This window comes from Podarcis tiliguerta (genome assembly GCF_965153285.1).
Source record: "Podarcis tiliguerta genome assembly, chromosome: 10".
NCBI classification, from domain to species: Eukaryota; Metazoa; Chordata; class Lepidosauria; order Squamata; family Lacertidae; genus Podarcis; species Podarcis tiliguerta.
In genome coordinates, this window is record NC_139543.1 from 33,079,666 (window position 1) to 33,088,612 (window position 8,947).

Genomic DNA, 8,947 nt, shown 5'->3' on the forward strand with positions numbered 1-8,947 from the left:
CTTACGGACCCACTGCCATTGGGGAAAGGGGTCAAACAGGGATGCCTGCTAGCCCCATTTCTTTTTAATTTTTATATAAACGACATTGTTCAGTACATGGCAAAGTACAAGTCATCGGCTCCAGCCCTTGAAGGTAAACGTCTGAATACATTGCTATACGCCGATGACATGGCTTTAATGGCACTCACCCGAAGAGGCTTACGCAGCATGCTGGAGGGGATCGCAGCCTACTGTTCCCATAACTCACTAAAGATAAACTATGACAAAACAAAAATTGTGGTGTTCACTAGAGCTCGCCACACCTTTAGATGGTTTTTAAACGAACATGTGATTGAACAGTGCCCCTTTTTTAAATATCTGGGTGTTACATTTCAGGCTACATCTAGTTGGCTAGCTCACTTTAAGGCTGTAACCATCCTAACACGAAGAACAATTGGTGTCCTGCTTAGTTTCTTCCATACCCGGGGAGGACAATTGGTGATCCCGGCATTAAGAGCTTTTGTTGGGAAAGCTATTCCCCAGATGTTATATGGGATAGAACTCTGGGGGTGGAACCAGAGGCTGTTGGAACGGCTTGAAATTTTGCAAAATTATTATCTCAAGAGGATTCTAGGCCTTCCCCAAGGAACCCCAGCAGCTTTCTTGAGGGTGGAGGTTGGATTACCCTCTGTGTCTGCCAGGGCCCACTTAAGATTCCTACGATTTTACATCAACCTTGCAAATACTTCAAACATCTTATTGGCCAAACAAGCCTTTGTATCTCTTCAAAAGAACACCACTTGGCGTCAAAACCTATCTGAGATCCTGGTTAGATACACCCTACCGGAGTTTAATATTCTCAAACTGTGGAGCCCGGACAAAGTTCGGGAATGGATCCTGGAGAGAGACGCTCTGTTAGATATCACAAAAATACAGAACCCAGCGTCCTCCCACTGGTTTCCCCGTCTGAAAACAGTCAAAACCTGCGCCAATTACTTGGCGAATATCACCAATCCCACCCTTCGGAGAGCTTTCACCATGGCCCGTTTTCAAACCATTCCTACGGCCTATCTGTCAGGCAGATATGCAAAAATCCCAGTAGAGCAGCGTATATGTCCTTGTCATATGAGAACCAAAGAGGATCTCACACATTACATGTTGTATTGTCCCATCTATTCGGCCTTCAGGGATGTGATGTTACAAACTATTCCCAAATCAATAGCCAACTCTGAGGACCAAGTAAAGTTTTTATTGGTGGACGCTGATCCACGGATTTCTCACGTGGTAGCGGTCTTTGTGGTGAAGGCTATGAAAACTAGGGTATGGTTCCTGGATGAAATGGTGAGGTCCCTCCCATTGCTCCCCTAACCTGTTGCTGTATCTCCTTCCCTGAAAGGCGGGGGTTTTTGGGTAGTTTCTTCGCTGGGACAGCATGGCATGAATTTTAGCTTATTTTTATAATTTTATTGTTTATCTTTTAATAATGTTTTATGGTATTTTGTGTAAAGGCATGGACCTCACAAATCTAATAAACTTGAACTTGAGCTAGCTAACCCTGAACTTTTACAAAATCCAGAATTAGCACTAATACAGCCGCATACCCTTTGATGTGGGACAACCACACTCAAATCCCTTTAGATTCCGTGACTAACTTGGCAATGTGTTGAAACTCTTTGTACTAATAAAACAGGGATTGACCATCATGAGGTCTAGTGACAAAGTAGAAAAACATTGTAAATAAATACTTCTTGGGCTCAAGCTTCATTCTCTGTTGTGCTTTTGTGTTCTTGTACTAATTTGCCACTATGAAAGTCCTGCTTACTTTTCTCCAGTCATGGATATTTAGTCTTGCTGCATTGGAATAAGCTCACTTCTGAGTGCTTCTACTTGTCCTTGCCTTTCTGAATTCAGTAGAATTCCTTCGGGATATTTCATACACAAGAGGAAAAGACAAATTCCAAAAGTGAAGGCCCTGAAAAGCTGAGATTGCTGGCTTCTCAGCTGTAACCAGGGAACATGGAGGCCATTTATTATTGTACTGTGTTTTTGATGAAGCAAGCACACAAATTAATCTTGGAACACTTCAGATATGAAGTGGTTTGTGACAGGAGTGGGGAAACTTTTTCAGCCCAAGGTTTTTATTACATTGTGGAGACTGCATGCCACTGGTAGGCAGGGTCAGAGGCAAGAAGTGGGCAGAGTAACTCCTACCTTTGTGCAGAAAACTACATTCCAGTTATGCAAGTGTTAGCAGTTTCTATACACTCACCGCTCACGTGCACATCTTTCACCCAGGCAAGCAAGAAGCATTATTGCAGTTCAAGGACACCTTAGAGCCAGGCAAAAATACTTGAGAAGAATGTAGAGCAGATCTGAGATTCCTCAGCCCTTGTTTACTGGGACATGAGCTTTTATATACTCAAGTCTACTGCATCAGATGTATGATGAAAATGGACATCTTTACACTGGGGGTGAGGGACCGTGAAGGATTGAACAAATTAAAAAGATGAGAATGAATGATAACATGAATGAAAAATTACTTCCTAGCTAAGAAGTAGCTCTATCTGAGCCATTTTTTAAAATTTCCATTTTGTATTCCCCAGGCAATCTCTTCTATCATCTCTGACAGAAGAATTGCTGAAGAAGAGAGGTAAATTAAGAAGCTCTACTGGGAAAGACTTCTGCCTAGGACAAAAATAATAATAGTACTTACTTTAACCACTGCCTTTTTCTGGACAAAAAAATTGGAAGAGGTTGGCAGCAGTGAGCTCTCTCAGGTCTGCTTCATATACTGCATTTGTAAGGTAAAACGATTTTGCATGTACATGTGAAAATGTAAAGGATAAACATGACAAGCTTGTTTGAACTTGTGTATTATACAAATACACCTGCCAAAAGCCTCGGCTTGGGTGTCTGATTAGCTTACACCCATTGGCAAACACAGGTGTGTTTTAAGTAACTATCCTTTGACTGAACCCAGTGTCTTTTCTCATAAACCTGATTTTATACGTACCTAGGTTGGTAAACAGCTTCATGCCATGGGGGAGAAGCATAGGCACATCAACCCCTCCATAAGCAGATAATGTTACCTGGGAGCTGGGCACTCATGTGAAAGACTGGTTGCATGAAAGTCCTAATTGTGCGATTCTTCTCCCCACCTTACATTTATTGGAAAGGTCTCTTTTGAGAGAGGAGTGGAAAACTACATGAACAGCCTCTCTACATGGTCAGTGCTTGGAGCACCCAAGGTTGCAAGTGATATTATTTGTGTGGGAGATTGGAGACACAACCATGCTATTTCTCCATCATAAAAAGCCAATTATTAGCTAAAGTATGTGTGAGCCAGGCTGCAGTTCTATGCACTCCTGGAGTATGCCCCAGTTAACACACTTTGGATAGCTACTTAAGCATCACCAAAGAAAAAGAGAGGTAATGCATCAAACCTCTCCCCCCAGCCAAAATAGAGGACACAGATTTGCAAAATATCTGCATGGGCCAATGTGTATGTATTGATGGAAATTTAGAAATAATTACTGTAATTTAAATAGAAATGCAACAACCTCACCACCATGGGGAAGACACCGAACAGATGACTGACTGCCTTCTCAGTGTGTTGTCCAAGTGCTTAAGTGATGATGAGTAACGACAAGCCCCTTTTTAAAGGTACTTTGTCTGTATACTGAACTCAGACTTGATAGTCCTTTAAACAGGGAACTGTCATCTATGAACTAGGACATATGGCTACACTAGAATTACTTTTGACTCATTACTCACACAGGATGGTCCTGGAGCTTATGCTGGCAATAGGTTAGGCTTCCTTCAATCTATTTTTGAGTGAATCGGATGCTCTAAGTAAGAATAGGGCATGGTCCCAGGTTGCATCTTTTCGGAGCTAGACTCTAGTTCTTGTTTTGACTTAAAACAGTGCTGGATTTAAAAGCTGTGGTTATGTTACCAGTATTTTTGATACAGAACACATACTCTCTGAAGTTTCCAGTTGACCTCTACAAGGCATTTAAAGAATTACTTCCAGAATGAATTAAGCCAGAATCATAGAGGGTGGTATTCAACTAGGTTTTATTCAGAGCAGACCCACTGAAATTAATGGACTTGAATTAGGTCCATTAATTTAAGTGAGCCTACTCTTGAGTAATACTTAGTTGAATACCACCCACAATATTTACTGTAATGTCATTTAAGCATATTTGACTTAAATAATTTTTCTGGATTGCATCAAGGGTCAGCGGTCCTTACAGGGATCTAAATAATTATTTGATTTGGTATTATCACCATCCCACAATGTTTAGTTTATTTCTCTTTTTCAAGATTCTTTTAAAAGAGGGAAAGAAATGGTGTGAGGTTGTGATTATCTCAAGAGAGAAAGAGGGTTGGGTGGGTCTGGCCTCAACATCCACTGGCTCTGTCCTTAGCCCTGCCAATAGCTATCATATCTTCCCCAACCTATTTCCTCTTAGGGAAATGCAGACCTTAGTGGTAAGATTTCCCAACCCTCGTTTAAACTAACCTCAGTTTCAGAGTTCAACATAATGACAATCTGCAGTTAGTTTGAACCAGGAAGCAGATGTTTCCAACCTCCATCTTATCTTACCAAAGGAGATGAACATGGGGTTATGCTCAAGGCTCAGGCAGGTTCATTCCCAGATCACTCAACTATGGCTTAACATGATGTCTGAACCAGGCCAGAAAATAATGAACAACACAGTTAGGGCCACACAGGGCATGGAGCTGCAAAATCTAGGTCATAGTGTTTTTCTGGACACTTCATTATGTTCCATTCTAGAGAATTCTAGAGAACATGACCTAATTCATGAATTAGGTCGTGCCATAATCATTGGAACAGGAACTCAAGAAAGATTCTGTGTGAGCATGCCTTATGGAAAAGGCTTATGCAGGAACACAAATCTTTTGTTTTTGTTGACACGGGACCTTGATATTTCCACCATTAAATACACAATATATCACATTACTAAGGTCTTTTGTATGCTGGCTTGGTACTACGTATACAAAAACTTCTAAAACAATTTCACATGGCTAAGAAAATGGATACAAATTCATCATTGTTTAGCTGTGTTTTGATTGAGTGATTAACCTCACCAGTAGATGCTAAATATCTAAATATCCTTAACCTTTAACATATCCTATCTTAGGTCTTTTTTCTGTTTAGCTGCTATAAACACAACCTCTTTTCATAATAAAAAAATTATTATAGAACATTGTTTTAATTCTATCTGCTTCTGAAAGCTGAATATAAGATTATTACTTTTTTTTTTTTTTTTTTTAAAAAGGAGCTCCATGGCTCTCATCTGAATTCTGTGATGGACATTATCTGATTTCAGCACAGTTATCATTTCTGACAATTCAGCAAGATAATTCTAGCTTTCCACTATCCAGTACCAAAAGGAGGTCCTTTCCTCCAAAACAATCTATTTTAGCTGTAGCTAAAACAAAACATTTTTTTCTCTCACCAACATTTATCATGCCACATTCCCTGTTTCCCACATTTTGACTGTTTCCCCAGTCAAATACAGTCACCTCTACCTGCACGAAGACTTACTTGCTCACAGCACATGACATTTCCATCATATTATATTTAGCTGTTGCAGCAGATCATTAATTTGAGAGCCTTGATGAGATGAATTGCTTGGCAGCAAAGACACAGAGTACACCTGCTTGTCCTCCTGTTCCAACTGCTGGACTCAAGTATCTGTTTTTTAAAATCTGTTTTATCATAATTTAGCTGTGTTGGAAAATGGGTTTGTGATGTTTTCACATAATAAATATCTGTATCCTTACTTACCTATAGCATACTCATCTTGACAGCAAAGAGCTGTGGCTCTGAGTTAGTAATAGCCTGTGTTTGTTTGATAATGGATTAAGCTTGTTGGGATGCCAAGCACAGTCACTATTAGAGCTGTAGCTGTGTCAGTGAAATTACATATTTCAAAAGCCAATTAATCAGTGACATTGGCCTCAGAGTACTGCTGTTTTTGCCTCACCTTATATGGGATAAACATGGAAACTGTTATGAGTCTTTCACTGTTAGCCTCCATTTTGTGCTCAGGGGTGAACCAAAGATGGGTTTGACCTTATTTATAATCTTGCCATTGATTTATCTGTGCTTGACCTTCTTGCCAGTAAGATCATGAGGATCCAGAAAGTTCATTTGACTCACTAGAAAGCTATGTTGCAATAATGGTAATGAGGTACTGGTGAACTAAAGATCACTTTCATATGCAAGGCGCAAGCTTCCTCTACCACACAGAAATTCTGTAGAAATATAGACCAGATAAAACAGTAGCTTGTGTAAGGCAAGAAGAAGTCACTTGCCATAATCATTGTTCTTGATAGGTAAATACATTCAGGAGGACTATACACAAGGTAAAACCTTCCAGATGAGCCATCCTTGCTTGTTTATATGCCACAGTCTACCACTTACCAGAACCTTCCCCATTACATTACTAGGGTTTTCCATCCTGAACCCCCACCTGGATTTTACCCAGTCCCCTTTAATTCCCTTATTTTGATTGCTTCTTATCTGTCATCATGCCAGCTCATGGTGCATTAATTTTTACTAGAAAGCTTATGCTTTGGGTAACTGCCTTGAGTCATCTGGATAGGTCAGGCTATCCATTTAGATAAATCGTATTCTGGAGTAGGAATAGGGAGACTTGATTTCTCTTCACCCCACGTTCATATCATTGACATTGTAAATGAAAACATATTCTCCAATACAATCCACGTGTCTGTGATTGTTTTGGGTTCCACAAGAGGAGTAAAGTAAGAAAATTTGGAATAGAGATAAGATATTATGCTTTCCCTGCTAAATCCCAAGGCACAATGCTGTGTTCCCCCTTGCTCTCTAAGTTTGCAATTAAGTTTGTGCCAGTGCATATATCAGCTTTCCTGATAATGCGAGTGAGTGGATGAGGGGTTTTTTTACAACTTGGCGTCACTAAGCCCAGACTTTCTCTTTCAGATTTTATCCAACAAGAACCTTACAGCAATCTGATAGGAATTAGTAGAAGTCAATTAGAAAATAGCCCATCGGCACTGCAGAACATCTGCTTGGAGACTGCTACGTTTTCATGCAGGTTCACAAAGTAATTTGCTGATAACTTTCCATTTTTAAAATGGTGTGGGTTTTCACAAAAGGGTAGTCAACCATGTTGCTGCTATCGCAGAGCTCAGCAACTCACTTTTAAACATTGTTTACTTTAAATGAAGTCCCTTTGTGGTTTTTCTCAACAACACCCTTTATTGATGCTATGAATTGGCAGCTGCTGCTTCATTCTTTTATACTACTCTTGACTGCTGTGCCGCAGTTGTGTGAGATTTGATTTTCAATCTGAAAGTTGCCCATTCAACATAGTGAAAAGGTCCACAAAAGTAAGTGCTGCTGTTCGCACTCATTTTTCATGACTGTTCAAAGCCCCTTGATTTGCTGCTGCTTCAGCGCCATTTTTTTTTTTTTAGGAGGGAGTATTGGATTATTTGTTGCATTACTGCATTTATTCACATCTCTGGACCAGGTAACAATTGATGGCCACATTGTTGATTCAATTAAGACAGTGACGTCTCTTTTCTTGTTTTACTATTTAGATTTTCTTCTGATGATCTGCAGAACTTTGCAAATGAGCCGTGACCCTTTTATATAAAGTTACTTATAAAGGTAGGGACGTGGGTGGCACTGTGGGTTAAAGCCTCAGTGCCTAGGGCTTGCCGATCGAAAGGTCGGCGGTTCGAATCCCCGCGGCGGGGTGAGCTCCTGCTGTTCGGTCCCAGCGCCTGTCAACCTACAAGTTCGAAAGCACTCTCGGGTGCAAGTAGATAAATAGGGACCGCTTACTAGCGGGAAGGTAAACGGCGTTTCCGTGTGCGGCTCTGGCTCGCCAGAGCAGCAATGTCACGCTGGCCACGTGACCCGGAAGTGTCTTCGGACAGCGCTGGCCCTCGGCCTCTTTGAGTGAGATGGGCACACAACCCTAGAGTCTGTCAAGACTGGCCCATACGGGCAGGGGTACCTTTACCTTTACCTTATTTATAAAGGTATGAATGTATTGTCATTTCATAAAAGATTGGAGTGGTGTACAACAGAAAACACCATTAAAAACAATACAGAGAATCATTAAAGTGACTGGCTAATAAAATAAAAATAAGAAGCAACGTTGGCCTGTGGGCATCAAAAGGTCTTCCAAGAGACACTCAAACTGTCAGTGATTCAGTTGACTATTATGTTTACATCACTACTGGAAAGAAAATTGTTTGAATTTTTTGCAGGCTGTCTCTAGTATGATGTTCTCTTGAGCATGCTTTCTATGTGTTATAAAGCAGCAGGGAAACCCAACCCAGATTTCAAGCAATTGTCACTACTCCAATAATCAGTGTGTTGCTTGCATCAGCATTCTGCTTCTTTTTTCACTACAGAGGGAAGGATATATTTGTCGTTGTTGCCCTCTGCGTTTTGCATGTTTCAGCCAGGTGGAAGAATTAATCTTCTCTTTGCAGCTGGATGGAGATGATAACAAGCAGCCTCTGACAGTCTTTTTCACTTACAGCTCCCCGCCCCCCTTTGGGGGCATACGATCTGTAGAACTTGCTTACATAAACAAAATATTGCTAGGTACAGAAGGTGCATCTCTATTGATTCAGTGTTTTTAGTAGTGAGGTTTCCCCCCACTATGCTCAATGCATTTCCAATATTGTTGGCACCAATGTCTGTCAGAATCTATAATAATTTCTACAAATATAATGGGCTATATTAGTAATTCCTTTTGTTCAGAAGAATATTTTATATTTCAGTTAGCCATAGAGTTTAACCAACTAAATTGTTTGGAACATTATCACTCCAACAAAAAGGAGAATCTCTAACCCATTTAAGTAGCTAGCAGCATCACTGCAGTGAGACAGCTGGAATTTGAATCAGGGTTTGGAAAAACCCAATGCACAA

The 8,947-nt window shown here is 40.5% G+C and overlaps 1 long non-coding RNA gene across 1 annotated transcript; it reads left to right on the plus strand.

Moving 5' to 3' along the window:
* The first annotated feature begins 1,769 nt into the window (after positions 1 to 1,769).
* Positions 1,770 to 5,160, plus strand: LOC310658670. The gene is made up of 3 exons (XR_014502414.1): positions 1,770 to 2,450; positions 2,583 to 3,155; positions 3,228 to 5,160. It is a non-coding gene; the product is annotated as an uncharacterized lncRNA (long non-coding RNA).
* The last annotated feature ends 3,787 nt before the right edge of the window (positions 5,161 to 8,947 follow it).